The sequence below is a fragment of the Rhinatrema bivittatum genome, chromosome 5, assembly GCF_901001135.1.
Source record: "Rhinatrema bivittatum chromosome 5, aRhiBiv1.1, whole genome shotgun sequence".
NCBI classification, from domain to species: domain Eukaryota; kingdom Metazoa; phylum Chordata; class Amphibia; order Gymnophiona; family Rhinatrematidae; genus Rhinatrema; species Rhinatrema bivittatum.
Genome location: NC_042619.1, coordinates 324,797,292 through 324,813,500, shown reverse-complemented (window position 1 = coordinate 324,813,500; position 16,209 = coordinate 324,797,292). Strand labels below are relative to the sequence as shown.

The 16,209-nt window shown below is 49.0% G+C and overlaps 1 protein-coding gene across 2 annotated transcripts in view; it reads right to left on the bottom strand.

Moving 5' to 3' along the window:
* The window catches only part of PUDP (pseudouridine 5'-phosphatase), a 789,960-nt gene extending 780,145 nt beyond the window's left edge, over positions 1-9,815 (bottom strand). The window contains exon 1 of one of the 2 annotated variants that reach the window (XM_029604431.1): positions 9,684-9,815. The gene's annotated coding sequence lies outside the window, so the exon portion shown is untranslated. The remainder of the gene's footprint in view (positions 1-9,683) is intronic. The other variant, XM_029604429.1, reaches the window with a different exon arrangement.
* Between the last annotated feature and the right edge of the window lie 6,394 nt (positions 9,816-16,209).

The window sequence follows — 16,209 nt, the reverse complement described above, 5'->3', positions numbered from 1 at the left end:
GTATGCAGTTTGTGCTGTCTCACTGCTATAGCTACACAGTTTGTATATACACATATTGGGATATGTATAGATTCCTTTTAAATCCATTCTCTTTCCTCTTTTTCTCAATGATTCTTTCATTCTTCTGGGCTTGAGCTTTACATAACATTATTATCTTTAAGATAATGCTTAGATCACCTATATCATTAATGTCTATAAAAAGGTGCTTGAAATCATCTTTATTTTTCTAGGATCCAGAGGTTCTTTTGACATTCTCCTACCTATTAAACTTGGTCTTGGAAGAGCATGTGTTGTCATGAAGATAGAACCCTATGATGTATGTTTGCAATATCAGTGAGCTACAATCATTGTGAAAAATGTGTTCTCAAGAAGACAGAATGAAACTGATTTAATATTTTTGGCAGAAGAAAAAGAATAGTGCTATCCCACCAAAAATATATTTGAATTTTAGGAAAAAAATAGGAAGTATCATTAACCCACTAAGGATATGGATTATAAAAGGGGCAACATGGGAAAAATAATTGATAACCCTGATCATCAACATCGTCATCCTCCTCCTCATAGACCTCTGATTCTTTATTCAATACTTTCTCTAGCACTTCATCTAACAATAAAGTGTGCTGCAGCTGCACAGATTTGACTTTCACCTTTCCTTCACATTTTCCTGATTTTGCTCCTTTCTTGTCCTGCAAGTTACCTTGCACTTCTACATTAGCTGCAGAAGGGGTATCATTCTTATCAAATCACAGTTTTTTTCTAGGGACTGGACTTCTCTTTCCAGTAGCATTCTTCTTGTTACCACCAAACATTTTAAAACTTGATGGCTTTAGCAGGTATTGGTAATATTTTAGCAGCCCCAGAGAACAGGAAATTATACTAGCGCTGTAGGTATAGGTGATTTTTATAATCAGTGGCCACTGGCCCACCAGCCAGGATCAGTCAAGCTGCAAGTCCAGTCAAGTAAGCAGCCTGGCACAGCAGTGTACTGAATCTGATAGCAGCACCTAATAGATAAGATATAAGGAAGAATATATTAGTGAGTGACTTCGTCAGTCAGTGACACATCACTGAGTGACTAGCAATCTGACTAGTGGCTCATTGGCTACTAGTAGCCACTAGCCAGCCACTAGCCCTTAATAGCACTACTGATACTGAGTGATTTATAAATTATAAATGCCAGCCAGGCAGACTCAAGTCCAGCACCAACAAAGTAAGCTGGCACAGCAGCCAGTGAGTAGTTCAGTAATGTATTGTGTTGTATTTTACTTTTTAAACTTAAGCAGCTAATATATAAATATAGCCCCAGCCAGAGCACCTGACAGAGGATAGGATATATAGTCAAGTGACAGGTCACTGTGTGACTAGCAATCTGACTAGTGGCTCACTGGCTAATAGCCAGTAGGGATGTGAATCGTTTTCCATATCGTCTTAACGATAGAAATCGTGTGGCAGGGCAAGAAAATCGTGTTAGGCACGATTTTTTAGTTAAAAAATCGTTAAAAATCGTTTTTTTCCGATTAGTGCGCACTAACTCGAGTTAGTGCGCACTAACAATTTGACACTTTTCAGGTCAGTTAAGGTCAGTTTAGGAATGAATATGTATTCCTATTGGCTGCCCTCTTATTTATTCATGTTACCAAGGTTCCCACTGACAGTATATGAGGGATGGGAAATGGAAACAGTTGGTAGCTTGACAAAACAAGTAATGTGATCAGTCAATGTGACTAGAACTTGTGCCCTAACCCTGATACCAGGGGTATTGTGATCTTCCTGCACACAGTGCCCTATCCCTATTAATACCAGGAGTGTTGTGATCTTCCTGCACACAGTGCCCTAACCCTGGCACCAGGGGTGTTGTGATCTTCCTGCACACAGTGCCCTATCCCTATTAATACCAGGAGTGTTGTGATCTTCCTGCACACAGTGCCCTAACCCTGGCACCAGGGGTGTTGTTATCTTCCTGCACACAGTGCCCTATCCCTATTAATACCAGGAGTGTTGTCATCTTCCTGCACACAGTGCCCTAACCCTGGCACCAGGGGTGTTGTGATCTTCCTGCACACAGTGCCCTATCCCTATTAATACCAGGAGTGTTGTGATCTTCTTGCACACAGTGCCCTAACCCTGGCACCAGGGGTGTTGTGATCTTCATGTACACAGTGCCCTATCCCTATTAATACCAGGAGTGTTGTGATCTTCCTGCACACAGTGCCCTATCCCTAATACCAGGGGTGTTGTGATCTTCCTGCACACAGTGCCCTATTCCTGATACCGGCGGTGTTGTGATCTTCCTGCACGCAGTGCCCTATTCCTGATACCAGGGGTGTTGTGATCTTCTTGCACACATCCCGGTATCAGGGATAGGGCACTGCATGCAGGAAGATCACAACACCCCTGGTATCAGGGATAGGGCACTGTGTGCAGGAAGATCACAATAACCCGGAGGAGTGAGGGTCAGGCAGCTCCCCCCTGTCTGTGAAGCCAGCCTCTCACTAGTAATGCAGGGAGGGAGCTGTCTCAGACTTCACCATCCTCCCCCCCCCTCACCCACACACCATTCACTGGCTGGGACATGGGGGAAGTCAGGAGTGAGGGTCAGGCAGCTCCCCCCTGTCTGTGAAGCCAGCCTCTCACTAGTAATGCAGGGAGGGAGCTGTCTCAGACTTCATCATCCTCCCCCCCCCTCACCCACACACCATTCACTGGCTGGGACATGGGGGAAGTCAGGAGTGAGGGTCAGGCAGCTCCCCCCTGTCTGTGAAGCCAGCCTCTCACTAGTAATGCAGGGAAGGAGCTGTCTCAGACTTCACCATCCTCCCCCCACCTCACCCACACACCATTCACTGGCTGGGACATGGGGGATGTCAGGAGTGAGGGTCAGGCAGCTCCCCCCTGTCTGTGAAGCCAGCCTCTCACTAGTAATGCAGGGAGGGAGCTGTCTCAGACTTCACTATCCTCCCCCCCTCACCCACACACCATTCACTGGCTGGGACATGGGGAAGTCAGGAGTGAGGGTCAGGCAGCTCCCCCTGTCTGTGAAGCCAGCCTCTCACTAGTAATGCAGGGAGGGAGCTGTCTCAGACTTCACCATCCTCCCCCCCCCCTCACCCACACACCATTCACTAGCTGGGACATGGGGGAAGTCAGGAGTGAGGGTCAGGCAGCTCCCCCCTGTCTGTGAAGCCAGCCTCTCACTAGTAATGCAGGGAGGGAGCTGTCTCAGACTTCACCATCCTCCCCCCCCCCCTCACCCACACACCATTCACTGGCTGGGACATGGGGGAAGTCAGGAGTGAGGGTCAGGCAGCTCCCCCCTGTCTGTGAAGTCAGCCTCTCACTAGTAATGCAGGGAGGGAGTTGTCTCAGACTTCACCATCCCCCCCCCCCCCTCACCCACACACCATTCACTGGCTGGGACATGAGGAAAGTCAGGAGTGAGGGTCAGGCAGCTCCCCCCTGTCTGTGAAGCCAGCCTCTCACTAGTAATGCAGGGAGGGAGCTGTCTCAGACTTCACCATCCTCCCCCCCCCCTCACCCACACACCATTCACTGGCTGGGACATGGGGAAGTCAGGAGTAAGGTTCAGGCAGCTCCCCCCAGTCTGTGAAGCCAGCCTCTCACTAGTAATGCAGGGAGGGAGCTGTCTCAGACTTCACCATCCTCCCCCCCTCACCCACACACCATTCACTGGCTGGGACATGGGGGAAGTCAGGAGTGAGGGTCAGGCAGCTCCCCCCTGTCTGTGAAGCCAGCCTCTCACTAGTAATGCAGGAAGGGAGCTGTCTCAGACTTCACCATCCTCCCCCCCCCCCTCACCCACACACCATTCACTGGCTGGGACATGGGGGAAGTCAGGAGTGAGGGTCAGGCAGCTCCCCCCTGTCTGTGAAGCCAGCCTCTCACTAGTAATGCAGGGAAGGAGCTGTCTCAGACTTCACCATCCTCCCCCCCACCTCACCCACACACCATTCACTGGCTGGGACATGGGGGATGTCAGGAGTGAGGGTCAGGCAGCTCCCCCCTGTCTGTGAAGCCAGCCTCTCACTAGTAATGCAGGGAGGGAGCTGTCTCAGACTTCACTATCCTCCCCCCCTCACCCACACACCATTCACTGGCTGGGACATGGGGAAGTCAGGAGTGAGGGTCAGGCAGCTCCCCCCTGTCTGTGAAGCCAGCCTCTCACTAGTAATGCAGGGAGGAAGCTGTCTCAGACTTCACCATCCTCCCCCCCCCCCCCCTCACCCACACACCATTCACTGGCTGGGACATGGAGGAAGTCAGGAGTGAGGGTCAGGCAGCTCCCCCCTGTCTGTGAAGCCAGCCTCTCACTAGTAATGCAGGGAGGGAGCTGTCTCAGACTTCACCATCCTCCCCCCCCTCACCCACACACCATTCACTGGCTGGGACATGGGGGAAGTCAGGAGTGAGGGTCAGGCAGCTCCCCCCTGTCTGTGAAGCCAGCCTCTCACTAGTAATGCAGGGAGGGAGCTGTCTCAGACTTCACCATCCTCCCCCCACCTCACCCACACACCATTCACTGGCTGGGACATGGGGGAAGTCAGGAGTGAGGGCCAGGCAGCTCCCCCCTGTCTGTGAAGCCAGCCTCTCACTAGTAATGCAGGGAGGGAGCTGTCTCAGACTTCACCATCCTCCCCCCCCCCCCCCTCACCCACACACCATTCACTGGCTGGGAGATGGGGGAAGTCAGGAGTGAGGGTCAGGCAGCTCCCCCCCTGTCTGTGAAGCCAGCCTCTCACTAGTAATGCAGGGAGGGAGCTGTCTCAGACTTCACCACCCCCCCCCCTCACCCACACACCATTCACTGGCTGGGACATGGGGGAAGTAAGGAGTGAGGGTCAGGCAGCTCCCCCCCTGTCTGTGAAGCCAGCCTCTCACTAGTAATGCAGGGAGGGAGCTGTCTCAGACTTCACCATCCTCCCCCCCCCCTCACCCACACACCATTCACTGGCTGGGACATGGGGGAAGTCAGGAGTGAGGGTCAGGCAGCTCCCCACTGTCTGTGAAGCCAGCCTCTCACTAGTAATGCAGGGAGGGAGCTGTCTCAGACTTCACCATCCTCCCCCCCCCCCCCCCCCCCACCCACACACCATCCACTGGCTGGGACATGGGGGAATTCAGGAGTGAGGGTCAGGCAGCTCCCCCCTCTCTGTGAAGCCAGCCTCTCACTAGTAATGCAGGGAGGTAGCTGTCTCAGACTTCACCATCCTCCCCCCCCCCCCTCACCCACACACCATTCACTAGCTGGGACACGGGGGAAGTCAGGAGTGAGGGTCAGGCAGCTCCCCCCCTGTCTGTGAAGCCAGCCTCTCACTAGTAATGCAGGGAGGGAGCTGTCTCAGACTTTACCATCCTCCCCCCCCCCTCACCCACACACCATTCACTGGCTGGGACATGGGGGAAGTCAGGAGTGAGGGTCAGGCAGCTCCCCCCTGTCTGTGAAGCCAGCCTCTCACTAGTAATGCAGGGAGGGAGCTGTCTCAGACTTCACCATCCTCCCCCCCCCCCCCTCACCCACACACCATTCACTAGCTGGGACATGGGGGAAGTCAGGAGTGAGGGTCAGGCAGCTCCCCCCCTGTCTGTGAAGCCAGCCTCTCACTAGTAATGCAGGGAGGGAGCTGTCTCAGACTTTACCATCCTCCCCCCCCCCCTCACCCACACACCATTCACTGGCTGGGACATGGGGGAAGTCAGGAGTGAGGGTCAGGCAGCTCCCCCCTGTCTGTGAAGCCAGCCTCTCACTAGTAATGCAGGGAGGGAGCTGTCTCAGACTTCACCATCCTCCCCCCCCCTCACCCACACACCATTCACTGGCTGGGACATGGGGGAAGTCAGGAGTGAGGGTCAGGCAGCTCCCCACTGTCTGTGAAGCCAGCCTCTCACTAGTAATGCAGGGAGGGAGCTGTCTCAGACTTCACCATCCTCCCCCCCCCCCCCCCCCCCCCACCCCACACACCATTCACTGGCTGGGACATGGGGGAATTGAGGAGTGAGGGTCAGGCAGCTCCCCCCTCTCTGTGAAGCCAGCCTCTCACTAGTAATGCAGGGAGGTAGCTGTCTCAGACTTCACCATCCTCCCCCCCCCCCCCCCTTACCCACACACCATTCACTAGCTGGGACATGGGGGAAGTCAGGAGTGAGAGTCAGGCAGCTCCCCCCCTGTCTGTGAAGCCAGCCTCTCACTAGTAATGCAGGGAGGGAGCTGTCTCAGACTTCACCATCCTCCCCCCCCCCCTCACCCACACACCATTCACTGGCTGGGACATGGGGGAAGTCAGGAGTGAGGGTCAGGCAGCTCCCCCCTGTCTGTGAAGCCAGCCTCTCACTAGTAATGCAGGGAGGGAGCTGTCTCAGACTGGTATCAGGGATAGGGCACTGAGTGCAGGAAGATCACAACACCCCTGGTATCAGGAATAGGGCACAGGTTCTAGTCATATTGACTGATCACATTACTTTTTTTGTCAACTACCAACAGTTTCCATTCCCATCCCCCCAACCATCACCTCAGTTGGAACCTTGGTAACATCAATAGATAAGAGGGCAGCCAGCCAATAGGAATACATATTCATTCCTAACTGACCTTTACTGACCTGGAAAGTGTCAATAATTTGTATCATTTTCTGTTAGTGTTCCTGAGTTTCCATTTCCATTTCCCATCCCCCAACCATCACCTCAGTGGGAACCTGGTTAACATCAATAGATAAGAGGGCAGCCAGCCAATAGGAACACATATTCATTCCTAACTGACCTTTACTGACCTGGAAAGTGTCAATTTGTATCATTTTCTGTTAGTGCGCACTAACTCCCGTGAGTGCGCACTAACACGATTTAACGATTTTTAACGATAAATCGTTAGAATTTCTATTGTATTGTGTTCTATAATGATTTAAGACGATATTAACATTATCGGACGATAATTTTAATCGTTGAAAAACGATTGATATCCCTTATAGCCAGCCACTAGCCAGTGACACTAGGCTACCCCTTAATAAGTATTCTACTTAATATACTAGCGCTACTAACAAACAATTGATTTATATATTTAAGGCTCAAATGCAAGTCCAGCACCAACACACAGCAGTAAGACGACACACTAGTTTAGTAGTTAAACTGATATTTTAGTATCAATCAATCACCAGCTGCAGCTAATACTGATTGATCGATAATATAAAATAATGCTGCACTGCACAGGAAGCACTGATGTGACTGCTGGAGTGGTGCACTGCCTGCCTAACTAGGCTTGAATATAATGCTGCAGTACTGCTACTAATTCTGCTAAATGCCACTAGCCTAGCCAGACAGTGACACAAGGCTAGTAGCCTAGTGTATCAGACATTCACCACCACCTAGTAATTAATTATTAATGCACTGATATAATAAATCAATAAAAAATTGAGTAGGTTTATATAATAGATCTAGTAGATTGAATAAAGAGCTGATGTTTCTCCTTTCCTCACACCAAACAAAAGCAACACACAAGCAGAGAAGCCCTTCTTATAAAGCTTAGCTAGTGAGTAAAAGTAGGAGGGAAAGTAAACGTACTGGCCAGTGTGGCCACTTAAAAAATACACTTACCAACAATTACCATATATACATATATTTGAAGTGTGTATAATAATTCCAGGACCACCTTTTTAACATGCACAGGGATTGGCAAATTCAAAACATGCTCTAGCATTTCACATGCCAGTGCCTGGTAAAAAAATAATAAAATTCTAGTCACATGGCTGATCACATTACTTTTTTTGTCAAGCTACCAACTGCTTCCATTTCCCATCCCCCATATATTAAACCATCACGTCACTGGGAACCTTGGTAACATCAATAAATAAGAGGGCAGCCAATAGGAAATACATATTCATTCCTAACTGACCTGAAAAGTGTCAAATTGTATCATTTTATGTTAGTGCGCACTAACAATGGTGAGTGCGCACTAACTTCCGGTTAGTGCGCACTCACTCCCGTTAGTGTGCACTACCAAAAAAACGATTTTTAACGATAAATCGAGGAAATTCCTATTGTATCGCGCTCTGTGACGATTCCTGATGATTTAAAACTTATCGGGACGATAATCTAAATCGTTGAAAAACGATTCACATCTCTAATATTTGCTGCCTTTCAATGAGGACTCCACAGTAGGTGAATTTACACAAAATCTTATGCATGTTCAGTGATCTTTTGAAAGTTGCATCAGATTTTTAAAAATTAAAGGGGATGGTTTACTAAACATTTTTCTCATAGACACTGAACGGAAGAAAACCTTTAGAAAATAGTCCCCTAAGTTTGACAAGCTAATTCAGCTAAGTCTCAAAATTCTTCGAGGTTTTATCAAATTAGTTTGCAATCTCTGTTTCCAAGTTAACTTTGCAGAGGCAAAATTTTTTATGTCCGATTTAAGAAGCATTTAACTAGCTAACTTATAGCTGGATTTATCAAATTGCTGGTAGAAAAAGGGGTGTGTTTTAGGTTAATTCCTAATTACTGCAATGTGTGCTACATTAGCAAAGGTAAAAGAGAGAGAGAAAGAGAGTGAGAGAGAGAGAGAGAGCGAGCTAAAGAAAGAGAGAAAGAAACTATCTACAAGGCCCTTGTAAGCTATTTATCTCTATAGGAGTCCCACCTAGTAACTCGAGGTGAGGTTTAGGTAGTAGTGTAGGGGTTAGGGGCCACTTTTACATGCAGAGTGAGACGTACGAACAGAACAGTACACTTTTGTGAAGATTTAAGGTCCTTCAGAGTGAGGGAACTCACACAAAGATGAGATTTGTACAATGTTCTCTCACCCTCGCTTGATTGACACTCTACCTGGGTAACATCAAGCTAGGTTTAAGTCCGCCCTATTATAGTGCTATAAATAGCAAAGTGATCCCTCTTTGCTATATTGAGTCTCTCTCTCTCTTTCTCTCCCTCCCTCCCTCCTTTAAAAAATTTGCATCGCAACATGCGATATTGTGCTTATCACATGCGTTAAGGTATTTTTCGCATGCAAAAATGCATAAACGCATGCCATAACGCAATTTGAAAAATGGCCCTATTAGAAATTAGCCAACTAAATGAATATTTGGGCACTTATCCGGCTAGAATATATTCAGCTAAGGCCTACATTTATCATTTTGCTGTATTAGAAAAAGGGGGCATGGCTAGGCAAATTTCCCATTTACTTCAATACTAATTTTACCACAAATTGTGATTGCAATTCATGCTATTATTTCAATTTGCAATACCAGCTGAAAATGTTTTGTTGCATTATGTGAGAGAGAGAGAGAGAGACTTAATATAGCAAACAGGGGTCATTTTGTTATTTATAGCACTATAATAGGGTGGACTTAAAACTCAGGGTGAGGTGTCGAGGGTGGGGAAGGCTTGGGGGACAGATTAAGATACACAGTCACAGGTACAAACAGCACAGTAGATACCTGTGAAGTCTAGGTATCATTTGGAGTGCTGAGAGTTGAAAGAAAAGTAGATCACTTCCTGAGGTTCTTGTGGTTCCTTGGTGGGCCTCGTGAGTATCAGAGGCTTTAATAATGAGACATGGGAAATGTTATATATGCCCAATGTGGGGGCTAGTTTGAGCTGGTAGGTTACAGGTTCTATTTGGTGAATTATAATAAAGGATCTGATGTATCATGGCGGGTGTTCAGCCAAACCTTTTCACCCACCTTAAATTGAGGAGTGTGCCTCCTGTGTGCATCTGTGGTTTTCTTGGCCTTCTCAGCTGTCTTTTCAATAAGAGTATTGGTGCTGATCCACAAGTTCTGGAGTTCCTGGGTAGATAACTGGATTGCCAGAGAGGATATAGCCACTGGAAGAGATAAAGGTGGTACAGGTTACTTCCAATAGTTCAGTTGAAATGGTGATGAACCCATAGTGGCTCAGACATGAGAGTTATGTGGCAATTCCACCCAGGGTAGAAAGGAAGCCCAATTATCCTGACAATCATTTTCAGAGGCCCGGAGGAAGGTTTTGAGCATTGAGTTAGATTGTCCATTTCCCTGTGGGTAGTATGCTGTCATGAAGCCCAGGATAATATTGAACTTTTTGCACAACAAGCACTAGTACTTTATCATGAATTGCAGTCCCCAGTCAGACAATATGTACTCAGGTAGGCCATGCATGTGGAAGGCATGGAGAGTCAAAAGTCATGCTAGCTCTGGGGCTGAAGGGAGTGGGACAAAGTGAGCCATTTTTGAGAAACAATTGATGACCACCCAAGTTAAGGTGGCACCATCTGAGAAAGGGAGGTCCGTGATAAAATCAATGGACAAGTAGGTCCAGGGTTCCCTAGGGGCTAGCAATGGCTATAACAGTCCCCAGGGTTGTCCTGACAGGGTTGTCTGCTGTGCGCAGGAGGGGCATAAATCCACATAGGCCTTAACATCTTACTTCATTTGGAGCCACCAATAGCATTGTTGAAGAAGTGCAAGGGTTTGGGCCCATCCAGGGTGACATGTGACACGGAAGTCATGGGATCATTTCAGTACGTTTTCATGGAGTTGAGTAGGAATGACCATCTTCCCTAGAGGAATAGTCATGGTGGCCACTAGTTGGATTCTGGCTGGGTTGATGATGTGTCTGGGGGTCTCTGGGATGTCCTCTGCCTGGAAAAGGCATGAAATGGGGTCTGCCCGGAGAACTGAACGGTATCTCAGTTCAAAATCAAAACATGCAAAGAACAGAGACCAGCGGGTATCGTGTATTTAGTCACTGCGCATGGTAAAGTTGTTCCAGATTTTTATGATTCATATATATATATAGTGATATGGTGCTAGGCACTTTTGAGCCAATGGTACCAGTCTTCTAGCACTAGCTCGACTGCCAGGCGTTCTCTGCACCGATGCTGTACTTACATTCTGTAGGCAAAAGTTTCTTTGAGAAGAATGGGCAAAGATGGAGGACTCCTTTAGTTGAATACTGGCTTAGTACAGCCCATACACCCAAGGTGGAGGTGTCCACCTCCAGGATGAACAGGCATGTAGGCTCTGGCTAGTAAAGGCAGGGTTTCCTCAAGAAGGCATCCTTGAAAGGCTACAATAGCTTTGGGAGTTCAATCCTTCTTGTTAGCACTCTTATGAGTAAGGGCAGTGAGTGGTGCCACAATAGGTATGTAATTTGAAATAAAGTGGTGGTCATAGTTGCTGAAGCCAAGAAACCTTTGTAGGGCTTATAGTCCTACTGAATAGTGCCAGTCCTGTATTCTTTTGATCTTTTTGGAGTCCATATGGAAGCCCTTCCCTGGATACGATATACCCAAGGAAAGGTAGACTCTATCTTTCGAATAGGCAATTCTCAAGTTTAGTGTATAGTTGTTTTCTCACAACCACTGTAGAACTAGATGTACATTCCGACTGAGGGAGCTGAGTTCCTTGGAGAATATTAAAATGTTGTCAAGATATATGAATTCAGAGACAGAGAGTAAATCCTGAAAGATTTCATTCATCATTCTTTGGAAGATAGCAGAGGCATCAAATAGCCTGAAGGGCATTACTAAATACTCATAACGTCTATCATATGTATTGAATGCTGTCTTCCATTCTTCACCAGGTTTGATCCGTATCAAATTGTAGACTCCTTGGAGGTCTAACTTGGTAAACATCTTAGCCCTTTGGAGCCAATCAAAAAGTTCAAAGATTAGTGGCAGTGGGTACCAGTCCTTTTTGGTGATAGCATTTAATCTGCAGTAGTCAATACAGGGCCTGAGTGAGCCATCTGTTTTTGGCCACAAAGAAGAAGTCATTCCCGCTGGGGATGAGGAAGGTTGGATGAATCCTCGATCTAGATTCTCTTGGATGGAGTCTGATATTGCTCTGACCTTGGGGGGAAATAAGGGGTAGATCCTACCCCTAGGCAATTTGGTATCTTGGAGAAAATCAATTCCACAGTCATAGGCCCACAGCCTTCTTCTTCTTGGAGAATATGTCCTTGAAGTCATGGTATTGAGAAGGAAGTTCCAGAAATGTGGTGGCCAGTGATACATGACGTGGAAGTTCCATACATTATGGGCAAGAGTTGTGGCATTGCTGGCCCCAGTGGATAAGTTACAGCATGCTCCAGTCAAATTATGAAGAGTGCTGCTAGAGCCAGGGAAGTCTCAGCACAACTGGATATAGAGCTTGAGTGATGATGTGGAATGTTATCTGCTCCTTGTGGAGCAACTCTGTATGCAGGGTCAGGGTTGTTGTGGCAAGTAATAATTAGTGGAGACTTCCTTTAGATACTGGGAATCTGTAGATGATCTACCAATTCCTTCAACATGGTTTCCCACAGTACCGGAGTCCACTTGTGCCAAGGTAGAGAAATACAGATTGCCCACGGTGATTGGCACTGAAAGAATCAATTGGGAAGCAAGTGCCATGAAGCTTATGTTACGGTTCTACCCGCAGTGAACTGTGGGCAGTCCCTTCACTCACCTACTTCAGTTTTGCGGCAGTCCGCCGCTGCCACCGTCCCCTGTAGCCCCAAGGCCGTGGCAGCCTCCTGCCCTGTGTGGCAGGGTCGAGTCCCACCGAGAGCTGTTCTTCACGGCTGTTGCCACTGCTGCCGCTGCGCCGTTGCGGCCCAGGTGGCCACTCCCGATGCCATCTTCCTTGCTGCCTGTCCCGCCACCGAAACACTGTCCTTGCGGCAGGGAGCCGCCATCCCGGATCCTCATCGAACAGCAGGGAAAAGCCCGCTGCCGCTCCGATGCCATCGTGTGGCCTGGAGGCCGCCCTGAAGCCTGCCTGCTCCTCTCAGCTGCACGCAGGAGCATACTGCTGTCCATGGTCCTGTGTTCTCTCCAGGCGCTGTTCTTAGGCGCCAGCATGCCTCTTCACAGTATTTAAAGGGCCAGTGACAGGAAGTGCTCCTGGCTCCATCGAATCCACCTGGTCTTCATTTCCTGCTTCAGCCCTATAAAGGGATTCCTCTTCAGTCACTCCAGGCCTTAAGATCAAGTCTCACAATCATCTGTGCTCCTTCGTCTATCCAGGTCCTCTGTGGTCTCCTTGATATGATGGCTTCATGTAGTCTTGTTCCTGATCCTGATGTCAGTGTCTTCAGATGTCTCCGTGTTCCTGACGTCCTTCGTCCATGCTTCTAGATGTCCTCAGTTTCCTGATGTCCTTCGTCCATGCCTCCAGATGTCTTCAGATTCCTGATGTCCTTCGTCCGTGTCTTCTGATGTCTCCATGTTCCTGATGATCTTCGTCCTTGCCTCCAGATGTCTTCAGTTCCTGATGTCCTTCGTCCATGTCTTCTGATGTCTCCGTATCCCTGATGTCCGATATCCTTCCTGATGCCTTTGTCTAGCTTCTGCCTCCATGTCTTGGTTCCCGGATGTCACTTTCCTGGCATGCCGTTGTCGTGGTCCATGACCAGTCCCACGGGTGGGCTCTTTAGGGCACCTCACGGTACAAGGCCATCCTCATCTTTGCAGTGCAACCCTCCGGAAGACTTTGCTTCAGTCCGTTGTTTTTAATCCTTGAGAACTGAATCCTGCTTCAGTCTTGTCACGGTCTTCGGAGCCTATTGCAAACCTGTGTCTGTCCATGTCAAGTTTCTGTTTGAACCTGCTCTGAGCCCAGTGTGGTCCACGACTAGTCCCGTGGGGGAGCTGTGTAGGGCGCGTCCCAGTGCAGGCCTCTTCAGTATCTTTATTATGTTCCGGTATCAGATTCCACTATCGCTCCTGGAGTCTGCTTCGAACCCAGCGTGATCAGCGACCAGTCCCGCGGGTGGACTGCGTAGGGTGCGCTGCATTGCAATCTCAACCCAGCTCTTGATCCTTGCTTCAGCCTTCATCGTGTCCTCGCTTCACTGTGTCCTCGCTTCAGTCCTCATCTACAGTGTCCTCGCTTCAGTCCTCGTCTACAGTGTTATCCAGCTAAACTTAGACTTATCATCTAAGTCTTTTGTGTTCTAAGGACTCCGTCTGCCCTCGTCCTCTGTCCGGCCTGCCGCCTCTTGCCGTACCTAGCAGCAGGTCCAAAAGGGCTTGGAACGGTTGGAGGACTGTTCATCGATCAACATTGCGTTGTTGGTCATCCTGGGGCACGTAGGTCCGGTAGAGGGTCAGACCTAGGATCCTTGACCTTGTTTCAACCTTGTCCTGCTCTTGCTACCTGTGCTCGCACCAGCTCACCTCCCACGGTGTGTCTTGGGGCTCCTCCCTGGGTCATGCCGTGGCCCAAGGGCTCACATCACCTGCTTTAGAGATGACCGCACCTCCGTGCCCGTAACAGAATCCGAGGTTCCCCATGCCTCGGAGCATAATAGGATCCGAAGGCCTCGTGCCCTCGGGTCGTAACAGCTGCCGGAGGACGCGCTTGTAACAGCTTAGGATCACCTCTTCAGTGGATCCTAGGTTTGGAAGTTTCCTGGTTTGACTGGACATTAATTGACCCGTGCCAGCACAATATAGGCACAGGCCTAATTGCCAGAGATGGACTCTCTCCTCAGGTACAAGGCAAGCTGCAAGGGTTCATCTGAGCATGCAGAGGAGGATGGAGCAGGAGGTGGTGGAGTCAGCAGTTTCTGGAAGTGAGGAGCCAGTGTGATGGCACTACGAGGGGATTGGACCTCCCTGGCTTGTTGTTGCTGATGACAGTCTATCTTTCGTCAAGTCTATAAGCCCCTCCAAAGACTCCGATAGTTCCCATGTTGCCAGTTCATCCTTGATCCTGGGGGGGACACTCTCCGGGAATATACTATGGAGGAATCCTCCCTCCAGTTGATTTCAGTTGCAAGGGTCCAGATCTCTATGAAGGTGCTCTCTATGAAGGTACTCTCTATGAAGGTACTCTCTAGAGACAGGATACCCTGGTGCAAGATGCAAGAGGTTAGAGAAAATAGAGGCCAGCTGGCCAGGTTCATTGAAAACTTTCTTGGAGGTGGAGACAATTTTTTGTAAGTCCATGAGGACAGGATCCAACCGCTCCCATAGAAGAAAGGCCCAAGCCCAAGCCATGGCCATGGCCTTGGCATCCAGGAGGGAGAGTATTAAAATAGTCTTCACTGTGTTGTTGGGGAAAAGTGCCATTTGGAGTGTAAAGTGCATATAACCCTGATTTAGAAATCCCCGGCACTGTTTAAGATCCGTGGTATACCAGGGTGGGTCTAGCAGATGCGGAATGGGAAGTCTCTGGGCAGAAGGTGTGTATGGCATGGGCAGTGCAAATGCTGAGGTGGCTGGAGCCATGGCTATGTCCAGTTATGTGGTGAGGTGCTCCATGGAAGTTACTAGCAGTTCCAGGGACCACTGCTGTTCTTGAAGTCTTTGTGCTTCAAGATCAGCAGTGGATGGAGAGCAGTGGCATCCGCCGAGTCCATGACCTCAAAAATCTGTTGCGGGCGTGGACCTTTGGACCAAGATGAAGTTGGTTCAACTTGCAGGGAAGATCTCTGCAGGCCTCCACTTTTGGTGGACAGAGCTGGCTGTAGCAGAAGCCCAACTGGAGCTTCACCTGTATCAACCCTTGTTCCTCTTAGGTTGAGCCCTCTGGTGCTGGGGCCAGCAGATCTATGTGGGGGCCTCTGCTGACAAGCTGGAGGATTATGGAGGTGGTCAGGCCAGGGTCTGGGGCAGGCTGTATTCCGTCATAGTTGGAAGCAGGCAGTAGTCAAGGTAGACAGCATTCAGACATGCTCAGGAGTCAGGCAGTGGTCGGTGGCAGGCAGAGTTCAAGCATCATTTAGAGTCAGGTATTGGTCAGTGGCAAGTGAAGTTCAAGTTGTAGTCAAGTGTCATGCTAGACAAAGTCAGAACCATCTGAGGGAAAGGAGGATGGATAGGCAGGCAGGGAGGTGAAGACTGGTACAGACAGACAAGAAGACACAGAAGACACTGAAGAACTGAAGACTGACCACAAGGCAAGGCCCTGATGAAGAATTGAAGACTGACCACAGGACAAAGACGAAGACCAGGAACACAGGAACAAACACTGAGGCAACTTAATCTACTCAAGGTAGTGGACTATTGTCTTGCTGCAGGGGAGTTGCCCTTAAATAGGGCAGCCTTGATGACATCATCATCAGGTGCCATGGAGACTTTCATGCTGTGGCCCCTTTAAGTTCCCAGAAGTGATGCACATGTGTGCTAGGAATGGCACTGCACATGAGGGACAGCATTAGAAGCAAGATGAGCACGATGGCCTGCCTTGCATTCTTTCAGGGCTTTCCCCACTATTGGCACTCCTTCCATCAGGCTTG